General features: G+C 51.3%; 1 pseudogene; it reads right to left on the bottom strand.

Annotated features, from left to right (window-relative positions):
- Nucleotides 1–735: 735 nt before the first annotated feature.
- LOC113894749 overlaps nt 736–22,960 on the bottom strand; it is a 52,771-nt pseudogene continuing 30,546 nt past the window's right edge.

Genomic DNA, 22,960 nt, shown 5'->3' with positions numbered 1-22,960 from the left:
CTCTCTTCTCAACCATCCTCCAACTTTTTCAAGACTCCTCTGGAAGAGGAGACTGGACGTACCTTCCTGCATGTAGCTGCTGTGTTTGCCTTGTTCTGTTTAGGGAAAGACATCCAGCCTGAGACAGCATTGGAGCCACCACAAGAAGCCCTCTGCTGGGTGCCTGCATCACCCCGAATGGACTCCTCAATATGTCTGCCCCAGCTCAATGATAGATTTCTTGTCTGCATTTCTTTTTTGCAGGGAGTGCAGATGAAATTTTCCAGTGCAGGATGCGGGGGACCCTACAGGAAGAGGGGGCCTCAAGCTGTGTCTGTGAGGTGTTTATACAGTTCCAGCCAGGAATAACCTTTCCACAGCTTTCCCAACATAGAAACCATGGGCCATGAAGTCCTCTTGTCCCCACCATGCTGGCTCCTGGCACCTCAGGTCACTAGTCACACAGCAGGGTCACTGTTAACACTGGTGGACTTGCTGAGATCTGGCAAGGCTGCAGACATTTTGGTATCACTGGGGATTATTTCTTTCTGTCTTTGGGAGAACTTCCTGCCTTTGATTCTTGCAGGTGAAGCAGGAGTGTGAGTGTGTGTGAAGCTACTGTCTGTGATAGGAGAGGAGAGAGAGGGCTGGCTCCAGTGGGCAGGGGAAGACACAGGTCCTTAATGCAATTTTATTTAAGAAGTCAGAACACCCCCCATCCGTCCATTTCCTGCTGTTAGCCCTCCAGATTGGCAGCTTTCCCCTCATCCCTGTAGGCTGCTTTCCTGTGTCCTGGGACCAAGAATCTCCCAAGGGCTCACTGCTCTTGAAAGTGAATGAAGAACGTCCGGATCTCCTTCGGGTAGATGGTGACCTCGGGGCCTCTTGGTGGTGGTGAAGGCCGACTGGAGTTTCCTGGGAGCACAAAGAGTCAGTTCAGCATGGCCCCTGGACCACCTGCTTCTCCGGGGCCCCTCCTCCCAGCATCCCCCTTGCAACAGGGCTCCTGCTGCATCTGTGGCTCCCACTGTGGTTACAGCCCTCAGCTGACCCCTCTCAACAGGACTTCACTGCCAGGGGCACTCTCTCATTTCTGGCCTCCTCTGAGGGACAGCACAGTGAAGGCATGTACAGGGGTCCTGGCCCCACTTGGCCTCATATCTCCATGGGTTGTGGCCCTGTATATGTATATAAGAGCCTTCTCACTGAGGCCACGAGGGGGCCCTGGTCCCTCTTGGCCTCCTATCCCATAGGGTGTGGAACTCAATTCCTAAGAGCTTTATCAGTGAGGTCATTAGTGGGCCCTGTCCTTGATCTCAGTGGACTCCACTGAGGGGTCACAGCCTGGGATTTAGGCTTCCTCCTTGGGTTGAAACACGCTCATCCATCCATCCTTCCATCCATGCATCAATCTATCCATCGAAACATTCACCATTTAATCATCCATCCATTCACCATCTACTCAACAATCCATCTTCTATCTTCTTTCCCTCCTTCCATCGTTCCTTTCCTCATCCATCCATCCACCCATCCATTACCCATCCATCTTCTTTTCTTCCTTCATCTTTCCAACCATGTATCATCCAATCACCCACCTGTCCAGCATTCACTTACCTTCCACCCTTCTTTATATCCTTTTTACCCAACTAACCAGCCTTCTATTAATCTTTCAGTCAAGACTGACAAAGTGTCTACCTATGTAGCCAGACTATGCTGTGTGCAGTAGACAAAGAGGAGATAAATGGGTCAGAGCAAACTGAGGGAGAGGGGAGAGCAGAGGAGGCCCCGGATTCAGCCCTGGACCTGGAAGAGCCCCATTAGGAGATGCCCAGATAAAGGGGACAAGGGCCTTGCAGGTAGAGGGAGTAGCGCAGATAGAGTAGTAAGACAGGCTGTGGTTTGCAGGAGCTGGCTGTGTGGCACAGTGCAACGCACAGCGGGGCAAATGTCAGAACCCGAGGGTATACTTGCAAGACAAGGCTCACCCAAGGCAGGGAGAGGGTGTGTGGTCTCGGACTCATGCACACACAGCCTACATACATAGTCTGTGTGATGACTCTCCTGAAGACTGTGAACCTTCTGTGGCGGATGCAGGCAGACCTAGACTTGGGGCAGGAGGGCACCACTTCAAGGTCACACAGGCCTTAGAGGAAGAGCTGGGGTCTGGCTGGGGGTCAGGCTGGCTACCCGGGGCAGGGTCAGGACCAGGGTGCCCGAACCTCTGTGGCCGTGAGGGTCCCGCGTGCTCCAGGTCCAGCGGTGCATCTCGCTCACGTCCCAGGTCCCTGTGAGTGAGCGCTCCTCCACGGACACCACGGAGCCCAGTCCCCGCAGCACAGACTGCAGGACAGAGCACAGGGAGGGCTGAGCACCCGGACCGCAGATCTGAGCAGAGAACCCGACGAAGAAGGGCGGCCACACCAGGGCCCAGGGACAGGATCCCCCACATTCATTGTAGTGCAAGTCCCCATGGGAGGAGGGGCAGTCCCATTTTACAGATGAGGAACAGGCTGGAAGGAGCTGCTCCCAAGTGCCGAGATTGATCAGCACTCCCAGCAGGTGGCAGGCACGTGGGGCCACCCCAGGAAACACCCAGTCACCAAGGTTTGTCTCCCGAGGTGCCTCCTCCTGGGGCCTGACTCAGTGATGTCGGAGCGGGACACGGGAGGGGCAGGTGACCTGCAGGTTCACCGTCACAGGCCGAGACAGCACGGGGTCCTGGTCCACCTCATACAGGTGCTGGAGCCGCAGCAGGACACGGCGGAGGTCTGCCTTGGCCTCGTGCTCTCGGTCTTGGGGACAGAAGGAAGGTGGAATGAGGACACAGTCTTGGCCTGGCTCTTCACACTCTCACCTCCCTTTCACATCTTCACCGTCCCTCAGAGGCAGCTAACACAGCCCCACTTCGCAGATGAGCCAAACAAGGCTCAGAGAGGGGCAGGCACTTGCCCAGACACACAGCTGGTGTGCATAAAGAAGAAGGGGGAGGATCCACCCCAGGTGCAGCCAAAGCTACCGCCTCCACCACCCACGCTGAAGCCGGCGCTGATTCTTATTCACTGGTGGGGTCTTCACTGGGCTCATCCTTTCACCTTCCAGTTCTCTGGAAGATTCTCTCTGGCTTGGCCACTGTGAAGCATGGTATGGCCTCGTAACCCTGAAGATGAGGCGCCATCTTCAGGATTGATGTGTCAGGTCACTGCCACCAAGACCTAGGAAATGTGTTGTAATACAGCTTCCACTTTCTGGGTCCTTGGTGACCAAATGAAAAGACCCATGCTGACAACCCCACAGAGCACAGGGACGAAGTGACCTGTGCTGTGTGAGGAGGACTGAGAGCATGTGGGCTCCTTGTTACTGCAGCCTAAGAGGCCTACAAAGTCTCTTGTTTCCATCAAGTGCTGAGATTAGGGACTGGAGCTCTAGAATCAGGGAAGGACTTCTCAGAGCAGAACACGAAGTTGACCAGGATAATGGTGATGAAGATGGTGATGTTGGTGATGAGGGCAGTGACGGTGATGCTGGTGATGGTCCTGATGCTGTGATGGTGGTGGTGATGGTGATGGTGATGGTGATAATGTTGGTGATTGTGGTGATGGTAGTGATGGTGGTGATGATGTTGGTGATGGTGTGGTGATTGTGGTGATGGTGATGATGGTGATGATAATGTGGTGATGATGGTGATGGTGATGCTGAGGTGATGATGGTGGTGATGGTGATTGTGGTCATGGTGGTGATGGTGATGGTCCTGATGGTGCGATGGTGGTGATGGTGATGGTGGTGATGGTGATGATGATGGTGATGGTGGTGATGGTGATGATGATGGTGATGGTGGTGATGGCGATTGTGGTGATGGTCCTGATGGTGATGGTGATGCTGATGGTGATTGTGGTGATGGTGATGATGGTGGTGATGACAGTGATGATGGTGTGGTGATGATGGTGATGGTGATGCTGATAGTGATGATGGCGGCAGTGGTGATTGTGGTGATGGTGGTAATGGTGATGGTCCTGATGGTGTGATGATGGTGATGGTGGTGATGGCGATTGTGGTGATGGTGGTGATGGTGATGGTGATGGTGGTGATGGTGATGGTGGTGATGGTGATTATGACTGTGATGGTGATGACAATAATGGTGAAGACAATGATAATGATGGCAATAATCATGCTGGTGGAGATTCCTCGAGGATTCAAGCATCATGAGAGGCAGCAGGCCTCACGTCATCCCCTGTGGCTCCCCTGATGCAGTCTCTACTGACGTCTCTCTAGGAGGGTGGACTTGCCCAGCCCAGCCCCCTTGGCCTCCTCTTTGGCACAAGCTGCCCCCGGAAGATGCATTTTCAGTGCACTTAGCCTGACACACATAACAGTAGCAGAGGCTCTGTCACCCCAGGTGAGGCTCCCCCATCTCACCTTCTGTGACAAGTGGAGATGCTGTGTGTCAGTGTTAGAATTCTCATGTCTACAGACTTGAGCCACAGTTGGCAATGCCCCTCTATCAGGTACAAAGATGACCTCTGCCTTTTTCCACCTTCTCCTCATTTCACAGACACTTGGAGTGTGCCAGCCTTTGGTGGGTCTCATGGAGCAGGGGAGTGGCTGAGGCACAGCCAGTCCATCCTTTGAAAAGCATGGAGTTAAGGGAGCAGATAAGCTGCAGCAACCCCAATATGAATAATGGGTTCCTGGCAGTTGTTTCCTCCTCCAGGAAGCCCTCCCTGACCCCCTGCTGGGGGCTTCCTCTGTACACAGTCACAGCACCTGACGTCATCCAGACGCACCTTGTTTCTGCTTGCTGAGTGACCCGCCTCCCTGAGGCTTCAGATCTGTCTTTGGCCAGATAAGGGAACCAGGTGACCTCACAGAGCTTGGACGACTCTGAGGAGAGTCCTTTGTACGGTGAAGGGCTGGGGACATGGCTGACATGTGGAGGCAGGAGTGAGTCTGGACACCTGAACACCTGCCTCACCTTTCTGGAGAGTCCGCAGGTGCTTTGTGTGGTTCGAGCTGTACTTCCAGCCGGGGATGCTGAGGATCTGCAGGTGGACACTTGAGGGGAGTGTCACAGCCTCTTGCTTCCAAGAACCATTCCAACTGCCTCTGTGGGCAGTTTCTGCAAGGCAGATGGACAACAAGGAAAGGCTTTGGGCCAAATTCTCCTCTCTGCATTCTTAGCTCTCCACACTAAGGCCCCCATTTAATCTGATCTCTTTCCTTCAACCACACCACAGGCAGCCTGAAGCACCTGCTGGTGCAAATGCCCCAAAATGCCTTGAATCTCTAGTCCAGCCCTTTCAAAACTGCAGACGGGGAGACTGAGACCAGAGAGAAGATGCCATTTCTTCCATAAAATGCAGCGAGTTTACACAGAGACCTGCTCTGTGAACAATTCTGGGAAGCCAGCTTCTGTGCTGTCATCTATCGCTGCCTCTGCCCAGAGGGACCGAGCTCTCCTCTTCCAGGAGATGTTCTGCTCAACTCTGGGCTCCAGCTGGAGCTACCATCCCCTCACAGTTCCCAGGCCATGGGGATTGGTCAGTCTCGGGTCACATGATTTGATCAGGACCAGTCAGAAACTTTCTCTGGGATCTCTGCTCTTGAAAGAGGAGTTTCATTTCCTCATACTAGCCGTATGACCTTGAGCAAGTCATTGAAACCTCTTTAACCTCAGGATGCCCACGTTTACAGGAGGGGCTTAGATCTGAGGTCCCTGGTCACTTCCTGCCCCATAGTATCTCAGGTCCCTGCAGGCACCAGCTCAGCGCCAGTGCTAGACAGGTCGGCTCACCCGGCGCAGTGATGACAGGTGCACTGTGGGACCCCCCACCTCACCGTTCATCTCTCTGAGCATCACGACGGGCCGGTGCTGCAGCGCCAGCCCACTCCTCTGGCGCAGGCCACTGGTGAGTGTCCTGGGTCCCAGCAGGAGCCAGAACACTGGGTGGACGACCGAGGAGTCATTCAGTGTGACGTTATTGTCGAGGGCCCACTGGTCATTGTTCCACAGCCGCCGGTGGAGCATGACCTGCAGGGGACAACTGTCTGACCAGGCCTGCCTGGGCCCTGGGGTCCTGGAGAGTGACCAAAGGGGCCTCCTCCTACCTCCACCTGCCCGTTCCCTTGGCTGGAGATGCCGTGTGCCTGCTCAGACAGCAGCACCAGCCTGCTTGGTAAGTCCTCGATGGAAGCCATTTGCACCATGGGGTAGTAATTCTGTGGACAGAAACATTGGCAGGCTGGTGGTAAGAGCAGAGGGCCAGCTCAGCCAGCAGGTCTGGGGTCTCCCTCTGGCCCCAGGCGGCCTCCTGCATGGGCACAGCAGCAGCCCAGGTTGGCACAGTAGTGATGGGAGGGGCTCTGACTTGTGAGATGAACACACTGGGATTCAATCCAGCTCCACTGCTTCCTGACCTTATGCCCTGGGGGACTCAGCCCAGCTAAGCCTTGGTTTCCCCATATATGAAATGTGCCCAAAAGGTCCCCCTGGTGGAGGGAGACAATAAGGCATCTGTGCCAGTCCAGCCAGGGATGGCCCCCAGCCAGGGGTTCCAAATAGAAAGGGCCTGGTGTCTGGGCTGGAAAGTGCTCATACAACTTTTTGTTCTGTTTGTTTGTTCTACTGGAGCAAGATGTCCTGGGCTGATTTCCCCAGACTCTCTGGAGCCCAGGTCACAATGGGTGAGGAACAGCTGCAGAGATGAAGGGACAGAGGTTCAAGGAAGACAGAGCAGGGAGGAACCACACCCATTCTCAGGGCTCCAGTGGAAGGAGCGAAAACTAACAGGGATGGAGGCTCAGGAGGTGGTCAGCACGGCACTGCCCCTGGATCATCCCAGGGCTCAGTGCACTTCTCTTCCCAGGAGAGTACCGAGGGCCAGGGACACCCAGGGACTCAGCCAAGGTCACGCTTTTGGAGGGCGAAGCCCTGGGAGCTGACTGATTTTGGAGTTCAGCCCCTGCTCAGCCCTCCCTGGCAGCCAGGCTGTGGCTCAGCTCAGAGCAGCAGAGGAGGGTCACACCCCATTCAGGCCTAGCCAGGTACCACATGCTTAATCCTCAAGCAGCCCCCAGTGGGTCACCCATTGACCGAGTAAGACCCGCGGTGGACATAGGAAACCTCAAGGACACACCTCACACACGGCAGCCCCAGACTCTGAGACCAGGTCTGAACATGCCTGGGCCACAGCCCCTAGGGGCGGACAAAGGGCAGTTGGGCTCTGGGAGATGCTCTAGACCTAAAGGGGCTCTCCTGCCTTCTGGAGAAAGGTCACCAGGACTGGATCTGTGGCTGCCACACCCCGGGACAGCTCAGGGTGTACCCGAGCAATGGTGTTCCACATGTTCTGCCGGTAGGGCCTGCGCTGCATCTGGTAGCCATTGTTGTCCGAGTGGAGGACCTGCCCCGTGTTCAGATCAGTGCTTGTCCTCAGGATGGCCTCACGGTTCAGCTCCAAGGGGCCCACCCGGTACTCCTGCTCTATGCGATGGCAGAGCAGCTCCCCGTCAGAGCTCTGGGGCCCGCGGGCCAGCCAGGAGTAGATGGCGAATGTGGGCTCATTGTCGTTCACCTCCCTGGAGGAGAAGCAGGAGAGGTAGGTCAAGACTTGGGAGCATTCTGGGTGCCCTGCCCTTCTTCTTTCTTCCTTCCTCTCCTTCCATTTCCCTTCCTCCATTCTTCCTGCCGCCAGGGGTACAGGGAGCCTGCTCAGGCAATAGAACAGGAGCAACCCAGTTCTCTGAAGGTTCTGGTTACCAAGTCATACCTGGGTGGCTCTGTCTGTCCTGCTAATGAAAACACAAGAACTGCTCTCATGTCTAGGTCACTGTCACTGTGGGCTCCTGTCCCGCCTCTAGACTTAGGTACCACCAAGGTGACACAGCACAGGCAAGCAGAGCAGGACTGCAGAGACTGGAGCAGCTCATGACTTCATCGAACTTCCATGGAGGAAGGACCATGTGCCAAGCCCAGGTCCAGGAGCTGGGTGTCTGAAGCATGACGGGCCCTCATTTCCCCATTCACCTGCCTGTGAGCACCTCCATGTGCTGAGCACAACCAGGGGGCCACCTTCACCTGTAGAAGTACTGCCGGATCTCAGTCACCAGCGGCCCCTCCACAATCTCCATCCTCACAGCCTCCCACGCTGGCTCTGCTCTACCACTGGGTGTGAACACATAATTATCTGAAATGGGGTCATGATTGGAATCACTCTTCACATGATACTCCATGAAACTCTGGGTCACCCGTACTGTTCGGTTACTCCGCCTGCACAGAAAGGAAAGAGAAAAGAGTGTCATCATCATGGCCATCTCATCCTCATTCTGGGACCCAGGCTGACAGAGCCTCTGGAGATGCCAGCCTGGGCCAAGGGGGGAACACAAACAACCTCCTAAGTGCACCAGTGACATGTGTGAGCTCACTTAGTGAAGCTCATGCACTTGGTTTGGATAAGAGCAGTATGGACCCACCAGAGCTCACATGACATCAGATCCTTTCCCTTTCCTGGTTGTTGCTGTTGTTCAGTTGCGAAGTCATGTCCGAATCTTCTGACCCCACGCACTAAAGCACACAAGGTTTCCCTGTCCTTCACTATCTCCTGGAGTTTGCTCAAATTCATGTCCATTGAGTTGGTGATGCTATCTAACCATCTCACCCTCTGCTGCCCCCTTCTCCTTTTGCCTTCCATCTTTCCCAGCATCAAGATCTTTTCCAATTAATGGGCTCTTCCCATCACATGATCAAAGTATTTGAGCTTCAGCTTAAGCATCAGTCTTTCCAATGAATATCAATGGTTAATTTCCTTTCGGATTGACTAGTTTGATCTCCTTGCAGTCCAGTGAACCCTCAAGAGTCTTCTGCAGTACCACACTTCAAAAACATCAATTTTTTGGCACTCAGTTTTCTTTATGGTTCAACTCTCAAACCCTCACATGACTACTGCGAAGACCAAAGCTTTAAGTATATGGATATTTGTTGGTAAAGTGGTATCTCCATTTTTTAATATACTGTGCAGATTTCACATAGCTTTTTTTTGCCATGGAACAAGGATCTTGAATTTCACGTTACGTCACGATCTGCTGCAGTAATTTGTGGAGCCCAAGAGAATAAAATCTGTCACTTTCTCCATTTTTCCTGTTTCTATTTGCCAAGACATGATGGGACCCGATGCCATAATCTTAGTGTTTTGAATGTTGAGTTTTAAGCCAACTTTTTCACTCTCCTTTTTTACCTTCATCAAGAGGCTCTTAGGTTCCTCCTTCACTTTCTGCCTTTAGAGTGGTATCATCTGCATATCTGAGATTGTTGATATTTCTCCTGGCAATCTAGATTCCCCCTTGTGATTCATTCAGCCTGGCATTTCACAGGATGCACTGTGCATATAAGTTAAATAGTCAAAGTGACACTATACAGCCATGAGGAACTCCTTCCCCAATTTTGAACCAGTTGGTTATTCCACATCCAGTTCTAACTCTTGCTTCTTGAGTTGTATACAGTTTTCTCATGAGATAGGTAAGGTGGTCTGCGGTTCCCATTTCTTTAAGAATTTTCCAGTTTCTTTTGATCCAAATCCAAGGCTTTAGTATAATTAATGAAGCAGAAATAGATATTTTTCTGGAATTCCCTTGCTTTTTCCCTGATCTGACATATGTTGGGAATTTGACCTCTAGTTCCTGGAAGTTCTCAGTTCACATACCACTGAAGCCTAGCTTAAAGGATTTTGAATACATCCTTGCCAGCATGTGAAATGAGAGCAACTGTACATTAGTTGGAACATTTTCTGGCATTGCCCCTCTTTGGGACTGGAATGAAAGCTGATCTTTTACAGTCCTATGGCCACTGCTGAGTTTTTCAAATTTGCTAACATACTGAGTGCAGCACTATCACACATCATCTTTTAGGATTTTAAATCGATCAGCTGGAATTCCATCACCTTCACAAGGTTTGTTTGTAGTAATTCTTCCTAAGTTGAAAGAACTCTTACAACTGCACAATAAAGAACAGCCCAATTTTGAGATGGGCAAAGGATCTAAAAAGACATTTCACCAGAGAAGATGCACAAATGGCCAAGAGGCCCATGAATAGATGCTCAACATCTACAGTCCATAGGGTTGGAAATCAAAGCCCCAGTGAGACAGCACGTCACGTTCACTAGGGTAGCTATATGGACCAGGCAGTTAATACAAATGCAGGTGGGGTATGGGGAAATCAGACCCTCATAGTTTTGGATAAGATTGAAAAATGGTGCAGCTGGGTGGGACACAGTCCAACAACTTCTCAAAGTGTTAAACATAGAGTTTCCTGTGACCAAACAATTCCACTCCTAGGAAGTGACCCAAGAGAAAGGAAAGCTTTTGTCAACACAAAATCTTGTACATGCATGTTCACAGTGGACTTATTCACAAAAGCCCCAGAATGAAAACCACCCACATGTCCATGAGGTGAGAACTGGATAAATGAACCCAGGAATATCTGTCAGTGGAATATAAATCAGCCCCCCAGAGGAACTGGGTCTCACTCCCACTGCAATGTGAATGAAACTTGGAAATATGATGCTGAGTGGAAGAGTCATCATGCAAAATGTCAGGCTGGATGAACCGCAAGCTGGAATCAAGATTGTCAGCAGAACAACAATCTGAGATGTGCAGATGAAAGTGAAAGTGGAAAGCCCTCAGTTGTGTCCGACTCTTGGCAACCTCATGTACTTTATAGTCCATGGGATTCTCCAGGCCAGAATCCTGGAGTGGGTAGTTTTTCCCTTCTCCGGGGGATCTTCCAATACCAGAGATTAAACCCAGGTCTCCTGCATTTCAGGTGGATTCTTTACGTGCTGAGCCACAAAGGAAGCCCAAGAATACTGGAGTGGGTAGCCTATTCCTTTGCCAGGGTATCTTCCCGACCTAGGAATTGAACTTGGGTCTCCTACATTGCAGGTGGGTTCTTTACAAACTGACCTATCAGGGAAGCCCTACATGCAGATGATACCACTCTAATGGTGGAGAATGAAGATGAACTAAAGATCCTTTTGATAAGGGTGAAAGATGAGAGTGAAAAAGATGGCTTAAGTCTGAACATTCAAAAAACTAAGGTTATGGCATCTATTCTCATCACATCATGGCAAATAGAAGAGAGAAAAATGGAAACAGAGACAGACTTAATTTCTACCTCCAAAATCACTGCAGATGGTGACTGCAGCCAAGAAATTTAAATACACTTGTTCCTTGGAAGGAAAGCTATGACAAACCTAGACAGCACACTAAAAAAGCAGAGATATCACTTTGCCGACAAAGGTCTGTATAGTCAAAGCTATGGTTTTTTCAGTAGTCATGCAAAGATGGGAGAAGTGGACCATAAAGCCATAGATCTGATGCTTTCAAATTGTGGTGCTTGGGAAGACTCTTGAGAGTCCCTTGGACTGCAAGGAGATCAAACCAGTCAATCCTAAGGGAAATCAACCCTGAATATGCATTGGAAGGACTGATGCTAAAGTTGAAGCTTCAATACGTTAGCCATCTGATGAGAAGAGCAGACTCATTGGAAAAGACTCTGATGCTGAGAAAGACTGAGGGCAGGAGGAGAAGGGGGTAACAGAGGATGAGATGGTTGGATGGCATCACTGACACAATGGACATGAATGTGAGTGAACTCCCGGAGGGAGTCGAGGACAGAGGAGCCTGGGGCACTGCAATTGATAGGGTCACAAAGTCAGACACGCTGTAGCGACAGAACAACAACCACCGTGTGAAGGATACCAGGCTCCAAAGGGCCCCGTAGGGTGTGATTCCATTGACTGAAATGTCTACATTAAGCAAGTCCAGGAGATTCCACTAGCCAGGTAGCCCTGTGTGTGTGCTTAGTTGCTCAGTGGTGTCTGACTCTTTGCAACCCCATGGACTCTAGCCTGCCAGGCTCCTTTGTCCATGGGATTCTCCAGGCAAGATTACTGGTGTGGGTTGCCATGTCCTTCTTCAGGGGATCTTCCCAATCCAGGGATTGAACCCAGGTCTCTTGCATTGCAGCTGGATTCTTTACCACCTGAGCCAGCAGGGAAGCCAGGTCCCTGAGGGAGGTGAAAAGAGGACATGTGAGGATTCTCTCGGGGGTGATGTAACTGTCCTAACCTGAGTGTGGAGATGCCTGTACGACGCTGTGATCACAGGGAACAGCACAGACGTGTACAGTGTAAAGTGATGACCCAGACGGTATGTGCCTTTCAGCAACACCCTTGATGTATATAAAAGAACAAAGGCCCTCCTCCAGCAAAACTGCCCTGGGGTGGTCTGTGCACATGCTGGCTCCCTGCCTTAGGCCTTTGCACGTGCGGGTCCTTCCCAGGAACCACTGCCCCCTCCTCTGACCCACAGACTCCTTCCTGCCCTTCAAGGCCTCACACCTGGCTCCAGGGGCCTCATCCCTGCCACGCCCACTCTGCACCACCCTTTCTCAGTCCCCACAGCCTCCCCTCTCTGACTCTGCAGCAGGCACTGGTGGTTTCCCTACTGGGACGTGAAGTGGCACCATAAGGAACATGCTGTCCTCCCTGAGACAAAAGCACCTGAAGACACACAGGGTGAGGAAGGTGGACAGCAGGACGCGTGCTCTTCCCCTGGGGAGCACCATGTGGGGTCCTGGCTTAGGGATGGGGTACCTGAGGGAGGGAAGAATGGGGTGGCGAGACGGACCTGGCTGTTCAGGGGTGTTCCAGAAGGGGCATGGGGCCTGAGTGATGACAGAGCTCAAGCTGGCCTGCAGACTCCACCTTTCAAAGCATGACCCCTTGGAGGAGGGGGGCAGTCACTCACAACCTACTGGGGTGACAGCCCATTTCTTCTGTTCCACCAGAGTCTCTGCAGTCAGCCCTGACTACGTGCCTCATGCCCTCTCAAGAAGGACCTGTGGGTTGACTGGAGGAGGGAGCCCTATTGAGGGGGTCCAGGTCTGTGCTTGCAGACTGCTGACAGATGACAGGGCTGAGCTGCAGGTGACACTCACCTCAGACTGATGTGCCCTGTCTTCCTCCCTTTCTCTGGCTGCCTCCTCCTTCTCTTTCCTTACCTCACTTTCTGCCCGGTGCCTGGACCCCCACCCCAGGTTCCTTGACCCTCTCCCTGGCAAACTTCTGTTCCTGTTAGGAGATCACATCAAGAAACAGAAGTGGGTGCGTTGGACAAAGAGCTGAAGAGGTGTCGAAACTGCCTATCGTGTGACCTCACCATGGACAGGGCTCTGGGGGCCTTTCCTGGGGCTCAGCTGCCCTCTCTGCTGCCAACGAATAGCTGGTGGTGAGTGAATAGTTCAGTGGATGGGTGGATGAATGGATGGATGATGCATGGATGGATGGATGATGGATGGAAACCAGGAAGGTTAGATGCATAGATAAGTGGTTGTGTGAGTGCATAGTGGATGGGACTGTGGGTGAATAGATGGATTTCATATGGCTCTCAGTTTTAAAAAGTTGATCTCATGATTAGTATGTTTTCCCGGGGTGTGTTAGGATATACCCCATTTTATGAGGATTAAAATTTTTGGAATGAACAAGTTCAAGAAAGGCTGTATGGACCTGGCTTAGATTCCCACAACTAGACTGGTTTCACTGCAGGGAGCTTCATCACCATCACACCCTCACCCTGCAGCTGAGGAAATGGAGACCCAGGTGGGGCATCACCTGCCCAGGTCCAGGGTGCTCCTGGCCTCAGAGGCACAATGGCTGCACCTTACCTCTCCCAGATGCTGTGCATCAGGTTGGTGTCTGTGTCCAGGAACACGGTGTAGCAGTCATTCTCCACAAGCACCAGGTGGCAGCCCACTTGTCTGCCACGTCTCCTGAGTCTGGGTCCAAAATGCTGGGTGCTGGCCACAAAGGGTGCAGTCTCCCCAGTGGCCTTCTGGGAACTCCTGCTGGGCCGAATGCTGTAGTGCCGGTAACTGAGTCCTGGGATTGTGGTCAGCATGCGCAGGTCATAGGCAGAGGGCATCTCCTTTGAACTCTGGACCTGAAAGGCCTGAGGGAAAAGATGAATGATGGATGTCAGGGATGGAAGATGCCTCAGTCCCCTTGGAAATCCTGGGCTTACACACCTGGTGGATGGGGTGCTTGCTCTGCACAGAGACAGTTGGGTCATTCAAAACTGGGCTGAGCTGGGCTCCCCTCCTGCATCTTCCCTGCTCAACCGGGTCCAAACTCTTCTCCCTCCTTCCTCTTTCTCCATCGGGGCTGCAAACCACCTGCCCTCTTCACACATTCCCTCCTGTTCCTGCCTCTGAGCCGTTGTTCATGCCATTCCCTTGATCTCTTTGAAGGGGGCTCCCTTGTCTCTTAATCCTCCAGTTTTCCCAAGGAGGGAGGTTTCCAGATTATCCTACAGGACTTTCTCCATCTTCATGTCATCTGATTCAGGGAAGGGAGTTGGATGAGGACACGAGGTCTATGCAGGAGGTCCTTCACTTTCTAGGGAACATGTGTCATTTCTGAGTCCTGTGTGGAGGGTTTGGGGGATCTATGAAGAAACTCATGTTTCACTTCACAGTCTCCAGCACGGCCTTTCTCTGAGCTAAAGAAGACACCTGTTGCCACCTCACATCCCACACTTGTCCTGAAGGATTTCCTCCACCACAGTTGTCATCTGTCACTCCTACACTTTCTTATTTTCTTCTTTCCTGCATCCCCCACTAGAATAGAAGCCCCATGAGAGCAGGGATTATTGTCTACATGATTATTAAAGTTTCTCCAGTGCCTAGAGTAACACCTGGCACATATTAGGTGTTCAGTAGGCTGTGGGGGAGGCCTTACAAATAGCTGTGAAAAGAAGAGAAGCGAAAAGCAAAGGAGAAAGGGAAAGATATAAACATCTGAATGCAGAGTTCCAAAGAATAGCAAGAAGAGATAAGAAAGCCTTCTTCAATGGTCAATGCAAAGAAATAGAGGAAAACAACAGAATGGGAAAGACTAGGGATCTCTTCAAGAAAATCAGAGATACCAAGGGAACATTTCATGCAAAGATGACCTCGATAAAGGACAGAAATGGTATGGACCTAACAGAAGCAGAAGATATTAAGAAGAGATGGCAAGAATACACAGAAGAACTGTACAAAAAAGATCTCCATGACCCAGATAATCACGATGGTGTGATCACTGACCTAGAGTCAGACATCCTGGAATGTGAAGTCAAGCGGGCCTTAGAAAGCATCACTACGAACAAAGCTAGTGGAGGTGATGGAATTCCAGTTGAGCTATTCCAAATCCTGAAAGATGATGCTGTGAAAGTGCTGCACTCAATACGCCAGCAAATTTGGAAAACTCAGCAGTGGCCACAGGACTGGGAAAGGTCAGTTTTCATTCCAATCCCAAAGAAAGGCAATGCCAAAGAAGGCTCAAACTACCGCACAATTGCATTCATCTCACACACTAGTAAAGTAATGCTCAAAATTCTCCAAGCCAGGCTTCAGCAATATGTGAACCGTGAACTTCCTGATGTTCAAGCTAGTTTTAGAAAACGCAGAGGAACCAGAGATCAAATTGCCAACATCCGCTGGATCATGGAAAAAGCAAGAGAGTTCCAGAAAAACATCTATTTCTGCTTTATTGACTATGCCAAAGCCTTTGACTGTGTGGATCACAATCAACTGTGGAAATTCTGAAAGAAATGGGAATACCAGACCACTTGATCTGCCTCTTGAGAAATTTGTATGAAGGTCAGGAAGCAACAGTTAGAATTGGACATGGAACAACAGACTGGTTCCAAATAGGAAAAGGAGTTCGTCAAGGCTGTATATTGTCACCCTGTTTATTTAACTTATATGCAGAGTACATCATGAGAAACGCTGGACTGGAAGAAGCACAAGCTGGAATCAAGATTGCTGGGAGAAATATCAATAACCTCAGATACGCAGATGACACCACCCTTATGGCAGAAAGTGAAGAGGAACTCAAAAGCTTCTTGATGAAAGTGAAAGTGGAGAGTGAAAAAGTTGACTTAAAGCTCAACATTCAGAAAACGAAGATCATGGCATCTGGTCCCACCACTTCCTGGGAAATAGATGGGGAAACAGTGGAAACAGTGTCAGACTTTATTTTTCTGGGCTCCAAAATCACTACAGATGGTGACTGCAGCCATGAAATTAAAAGATGCTTACTCCTTGGAGGGAAAGTTATGACCAACCTAGATAGCATATTCAAAAGCAGAGACATTACTTTGCCAACAAAGGTTCGTCTAGTCAAGGCTATGGTTTTTCCAGTGGTCATGTATGGATGTGAGAGTTGGACTGTGAAGAAGGCTGAGTGCCAAAGAATTGATGCTTTTGAACTGTGGTGTTGGAGAAGACTCTTGAGAGTCCCTTGGACTGCAAAGAGATCCAACCCGTCCATTCTGAAGGAGATGAGCCCTGGGATTTCTTTGGAAGGAATTATGCTAAAGCTGAAACTCCAGTACTTTGGCCACCTCATGCAAAGAGTTGACTCATTGGAAAACACTCTGATACTGGGAGGGATTGGGGGCAGGAGGAGAAGGGGACGACAGAGGATGAGATGGCTGGATGGCATCACTGACTCGATGGACGTGAGTCTGAGTGAACTCCGGGAGGTGGTGATGGACAGGGAGGCCTGGCGTGCTGCGATTCATGGGGTCGCAAAGAATCGGACACGACTGAGCGACTGATCTGATCTGAGTATTTAAGAGCATTTAGACTTAGTGGGTGGTGCCTTTGGGTTGGAGGGGGATGTTATATGTTGGGTCTACTCATCCCAACACCCTCATGTCTCCCGACCCTGACATAGAGGAATCTTCCTCCTCTGTCTCAGCTAAGGATCACTGCCCTGCCTGCCAGGTCATCACCCCATGCCTTAACTGTCCGTTTCTGTGTCTGTTTCTTGAATCCCAGGATGGTTCCACAGTCCAGGGATGAGCACTCATCTGGGGGCCAGGCTCAGAACAGACATTTGGCAGTGTTTCTGGAATGATGGACTGATGAAATTCCCTCTCTCACCTCTTCAAGAAAGGGCTGGCTTGGTAACAGGAGGGTCACCTCTAGAACCAAGTCTAGCCCCAGGTCTGGGAAGGAGATGAGGAGGGACCACACAGGATGTGGATGTCATAGCTGGGGCCTGCCCCTACGACAGCACCTCCATAAATGCACAATTAGGACTCTTTCTGGCTTCCCCATGAGAAGTAGAAATGTACACATATGTGTATATATATATATTCCCAGTGAGGGGCTGGACTGTGGGTGGATGCCTCCCATGGAGCTGAAGATACCATGAGACCTTCCAGGGCAGGAAGAGTAGAGCAGACTTCTGGTCAACTCAGATGCCCAAAGCCTAGTGTCAGTCCCCTGGGTGGATCCACTGACCCTGATGGTGACTCACCCATAGGACACTGTCCTCACAGTGAGGGCAGCGTGTCACATGTTCCTTTTAGATGCCTACTTCTGGGGCCCCAGCCCAAAGCAGGGGCAGCAGCAGGGCATGCACCATAGATGGGATGTCACCCTTACCTGTGCAGGGACAGGGCGGCCTGACTCGTCTGTGATGCTGACATTGGGGAAGTCCAGAGTCAGGGTGATGATGGTGGTGACTGTCCAGGCCAGCGGGTTGTAGACCACTGCAAAGTGGCCCCCAGGCTCCGGGCCTGCACACAGAGAACAGGCTCTACTGCTGTACCTGACCCACCCCTCACCCCGGTGCCCCTTGGAACAAGAGAAACTGAGGCAGGTGAGACGAGTTCTGCAGAGTCCAGGGGGAGGAACAAGCAGACACGTGGGGTCTGACGTCCAACTCCCTCCTAATCTGTTCAAGCTGGGTCTTGGTTCCCAGGAGGGGTGGGAGAGCATCCACCCAGAGATGAGGGTCCATGAGCTCCTCACTCATCTCTTCCTGTCAGCCCACTTTACTGGTGCGGACACTGAGCTGCAGAAAGAAGGGTCAGCTGCCCAAGGTGACCCATGTTCTAAGGCAGGGTTCCAAAGCTTAAAAGCTTGGAAATGTACAGAAAATCCTCTGGAGCTTGAAGGGTCAAGGCCAGTCACCAAGGTCAGCACTGGAGGTCTCTTTGGTGTGAACCTGGATTCTCTTTCCACTCCATCCTCCACCAGATGTGCCCCAGGATAAGGTCGTGTCCGATGACTCCCGGATCCCTGAACACTGCACACACTGTCCAGTCCCTGGCCTCTGCCCGGGCAGCTCCCATGGCTGGATGCCTTTCTGGGGTCTCCACCTGCACCTTGCCTGGGGAGTCAGTCACCCTTCTGAGCTCATTGGAATAGCCAGCCCCACCAGGAACCGGAAGAACCCAGTTCTAAGTCCCTTACTGAGAAAGTCTTCCCCTCCCAACACCAGTCTGCATGGGCAGAGTTCCTGTGTGCTGCACCCCTGGTCTCCAGGGCCCTTCCAGACTCTGAAAGTGGGATGGGACTGCACACAGACACAGAGCAGAGGGCAGAGCTGGGCAGTACAACCGGGCAGACACCTGCCATGGTCCACTGTGCCCCCAGGGGCCTCGCTTACCTGAGTTTGCTGGAGACCTGTCCTGGGTGATGGAGGCCATCAGCTTGTGCACCGCTTGCATCCCGGTGCTCAGGTGCTCCACAAACATGTCACCAACCTTGCCGGCGTGAGTCCCGGTGATGGCATCGTGGTGCTGGACCTGGGCCCCCGCAGGAGCAGGAGAGGAGTGGGGTCAGGCCAGCCTCTGCTCAGCACCTGCTGTCCTGACACCCACAGGGCCCTGACACCACTTCCCTCTCAGCAGGTGCTGCTGGAGAATTGGGGGTTCCTCCCACTTTACAGAAGAGGAAACTGAGGTCAGAGAGGTCGATGAACTTTCCCAAGTGTTTTTGACCTTGGGAAAACGCATAACTGTGTCCCTGACTCTGGACAGAAAACTGACTTCCGAAAAGGACCCTCCCCAGCTTCCCTCCATGACCCAGCCATCCCATAATGAGAGGGTAACAAGCAGGAAGGCCAGGGGTCTCCGAATGGAAGAGTGTCAAACATTTTTCTCTCTCTCTTAAGGGGCAGGAGGAAACAAACTAGTGTTATTTTTTTTCCCCTTTTCTATACAAATTTAAAAAGAGGTTTCTCTTAAAACTGTGTTGCCATAATGACACCTGGTTCCACCTGAACCTAACTTTTCTCCAACCTTGAGCTCACCAACGCATTTTCCTTATGGAAGTGTTGGTCTTAAGCTGTGCTAATGTACAGTGTATTTTCCCCAGACTCTGTCTTCAAGTCGGTTCCCCCTAAAGACTCAGAACCCACTTGACAAGCCAGTATGTTGTACTCATACACTGTTCTCCTAATCTATGTTACCGAAACTGTGTCTGTGTATGACAGTCTGCCCTTCTTCAAGATTCACGTCAATCATTTCATGGCCCGGGATGACTCCCCTGGTGCTAATGTTATCTCAATGAATCTTGTGGGTGAGGGGCCTGGTGCCATTCTCTGAGTTTTGAGACATTTCCTTTCTCTAATTAGCATATTTCTAGTAGCTATGTAACACCCAGCTAAAGACTGGCAGGGGGATACTCTTTCTGCCCCCTTCTGATGTCTATGTCAGAAGCTTTCTCTATCTCTTTTATACTTTAATAAAACTTTATTACACAAAAGCTCTGAGTGATCAAGCCTCGTCTCTGGCCCTGGATTGAATTCTCCTCCAGAGGCCAAGAATCCAGGGTTTTTCATGGTTCAGCAACAACCTTTCAGTAAGTGCTGATAACCTGCTCCAGAAAAGCCCCACACATGGCCTATTACTTGCCTGCACCACGTAGGGTTGGATGACCTCCTCTTCACAGAAGGGAAACTTGAGTCCCCGTGAGGTGAAGCCACACGGCCACCCCCTCTGATGGATGCTAAAGTCAATCCCCTTCACCCCCGCGCAATGACTAGTCCTGCCAACAATTCTTTTTAGTGACTATGAATGTCATGAGCAGTGTGGCCCATTTCTGACTAGTGAAGAGACAAGTTGTAGGAGATCTTCGGTCTCAGTTTTCCCATCTGTACAGTGGGGACAAGTAAGATGCAGAGTTATGAACAACTTCCTTTGCGGCAGCACAGAGCCCAACAACCTATGTGTGTTTGGATATAGGGTTCTCATTTTCCAAGGAGGAAATTAGAGCTCAGAGAGGGCAAGTCAATAGCCTGAGCTCACAGATCTGGGCTGAGATTTGAGCCCAGCATTGGATTGTTGGACATCAGTGCTACTCCACTTTGCCCTTTTCTCTCTGGGGCAATCTGGCTGTATATCTTCCTTAACCGCAAGCTTGACCCAGGCAGGCCATGGTCCTAGCCTTGGGGCAGCTTCATCATGCATGTGTCTTGTGATCAAAGGCGACCTTTGTGTTCTCATCTATAAAGTGGACGTGTAGTTACCAGGGACTGGGAGGTGTGCTGACCTAGGTGAAGAGGAAAAGTTAAAATTTTACATAACGTCCTGCTCCTTCTGCCTCTGTAACTCAGCGTGCTCCTTGCAACGTCTGGATCATGTAGGTCATGTAGTCTCAGAAAGTGGGGACTCATAGTACTAGGAACTGGATCATATTTCACTCAGCCTTGTCTTGCTCTCTGCAATCGCCCAGCCCCCTGCAAATGCACTGATCATCACTGTCTGTGTATACAAACTGTAAGCCCCGTGCTTGGGGCTCACAGCTTGGAGTGTTAACTCCTCTGGAAAACCTGAGTTTCTCCAACTCTCCAAGTGTGGTGCTTGGTTTCTCGAGTACTGGTTTCTGCAACATTTCTGGAGGCCCCAGCAAGATTGCAACCATGCCACCTGAGCCACCAGACTGGTTGCTCAGCCGGGTCGGAGTGGAGGAGCCCAGAAAGGGACGAGGTGGCACACCACCTGGTGGTATTCTGGGTTCTCTTTTGGACCAGCGTTCTGACTCTCCAGGTGGCTTAGCCCTGACCGGACTCATTGGAGGAATGGACCAACTCACCAGGAACGGCCACAGGATCAAGTAAGGCCCCGTCAGGCCCTACCCTAACGGGTAGAAGAAGAGACTGATCACCTCCTTGGAGATCCCAGGAAGGGAGCATCAGATAGGGAGACCTGGGGACTCAGGAAAAGGGAGGTACTGTGATGACCTCTTGAATTACTGTGTATACATGATTGCTGATTGAAGGAAGTGGAAGTGAGCTACACAGTCCTCGGACTACAGAGCCTGAGAGGATCCAAAACCTGCAGTTCTGTGATGACCTCATAAGGCTGAAAGGCAGGGCCAGTCTGTGGGGGATTTGATCTCTCCCTGCGAGGCTGGTCTGGGTCGGCAGTTTATACCAACCTGCCAATGTTCAGAGGCATCTTAAATCTCCCTCAAGAGAGCAGCCAAGAGGGTGAGACATGAATGTGAACGAGTGTGCAGCCTGATTCGCTTGCGCTTCCGGCTTGATTGTGTGGCTTCACGGCCGTCATGGCTATGGAGTCCGAGTAGGCCCTAACTTGTGGTTCCGTGGTGACCTCATGTGGTTCAAGGCGGTATCTGCTCTGAGGGACCCAGTCCCTCACTGCGAGACAGAACTGGATCAGGGGTATATACTGATCTGCCAGTGCTAAGAGGCACCTAAGTTCCCCCCAGGGACGCAGGCAAGCAGTCACCTGAATGGTATTCTCTTTTGACGGGCCAGCCACCCTTGCTTGTCTTTGCACCACTGACTCAAGGCGGGATATACAGTGAGGGAGAAATTATTGGTTACTGGTTATTCTTCTGTTGACTGACTCCTTGAGCTGACAGGTAAGAGATGAGGTTTTCCTCAAAACCCTGCCAGGTAGATTATGCTTGTCAACATGGGTGGCAGTTCCTCTGAAGCAACAGTTTTAGACTGATAAAGAACTTTAAGAAGGGCTTTGCAGGAGATTAGTCAAGATGACCCCCAGGAAACTTAACTTATGTGAGCTCAGTTGGCCATCCTTTGATGTTGGATGGCTGCCAGAGGGCAATCCTGATCTTCCCACTGTCCAAGCAGTGAACCAGGTAGTCACTGGGACTCCAGGCTTCTCTGTCCATGGGATTTTCCAGGCAAGAGTACTGGAGTGGGTTGCCATTTCCTTCTCCAGGGGATCTTCCTGATCCAGGGATCAAACCCAGGTCTCCTGCATTGCAGGCAGATGCTTTACCTTCTGAGCCACCAAGGAAGCCCCCATACATAGACACCTGGCTTCTAATAGCACAGATCCTGCCCCCATGGGCAAGATTTTGCATGAACAGATAGGGACAGAGTAGGGTATTTGTTCCCCAACCAGAACTCAGAAAAAGAAAGAAGAGAAAAAATATATATTCCAGGGAGATCCAGTGGAAGACCCATGACTGCCCCTGCCATACCTTCCCCGGACTCCAGATGCCCCGGCACAGTCAGCGCCAGACCCATTGCCAGACAGTCCACCTCCCTCCAAGTCCCCCGCAGCACCTCATGAGCAAGACACCAGCCCTGAGCCAGTAGGGAAGCAGCTCCGCTCAGCCAAACAGTCTAACCAGCTGGCCACCGCCCATGAGACGCCACTGCAAGAAACTCAAGGTCCTCAACAAGTGGACGAGGCTCAGTCCAGCCTGGTCGCTCCCTCCTCTATCACCAGCCTTCAGCCCTACTGATCTCCTAAACTGGAAACACCATAACCCAGCGTGCTCGGATAAACCACCAGCTATGATTGACCTCCTAGGGTCCATTTCCCACACCCATCAGCCTACATGGGATGACTGTCACCAGCCCCTTACGTCTCTCTTCACCGCTGAAGAAAGGTGATGCATCTCAACAGAAGCCCCCAAATGGCTCCGAGGACAAGTGTCCACAGAAGTCTTAGATGCAGAAGGATGGGCACAAGAAGTGATGCCAGAGATGAGGCCTGGTTGGGATTTCAATTTCAGAGGAGGATAAGAAACCCTGGGTTGCTACTGTGATGCCTTTCTACATGGATTTCAAGCAGGAGCCAAAAAGCCCACCAATATGTTCAAAATTACAATAACAGTCAAAAAAGGCAGATTACATTCCCACCAATTTCT

Source organism: Bos indicus x Bos taurus, chromosome 6, assembly GCF_003369695.1.
Source record: "Bos indicus x Bos taurus breed Angus x Brahman F1 hybrid chromosome 6, Bos_hybrid_MaternalHap_v2.0, whole genome shotgun sequence".
In the NCBI taxonomy this organism is placed as follows: domain Eukaryota; kingdom Metazoa; phylum Chordata; class Mammalia; order Artiodactyla; family Bovidae; genus Bos; species Bos indicus x Bos taurus.
Note: the sequence above shows the minus strand (reverse complement) of the source record. Positions and strands in the feature narration are given on the sequence as shown.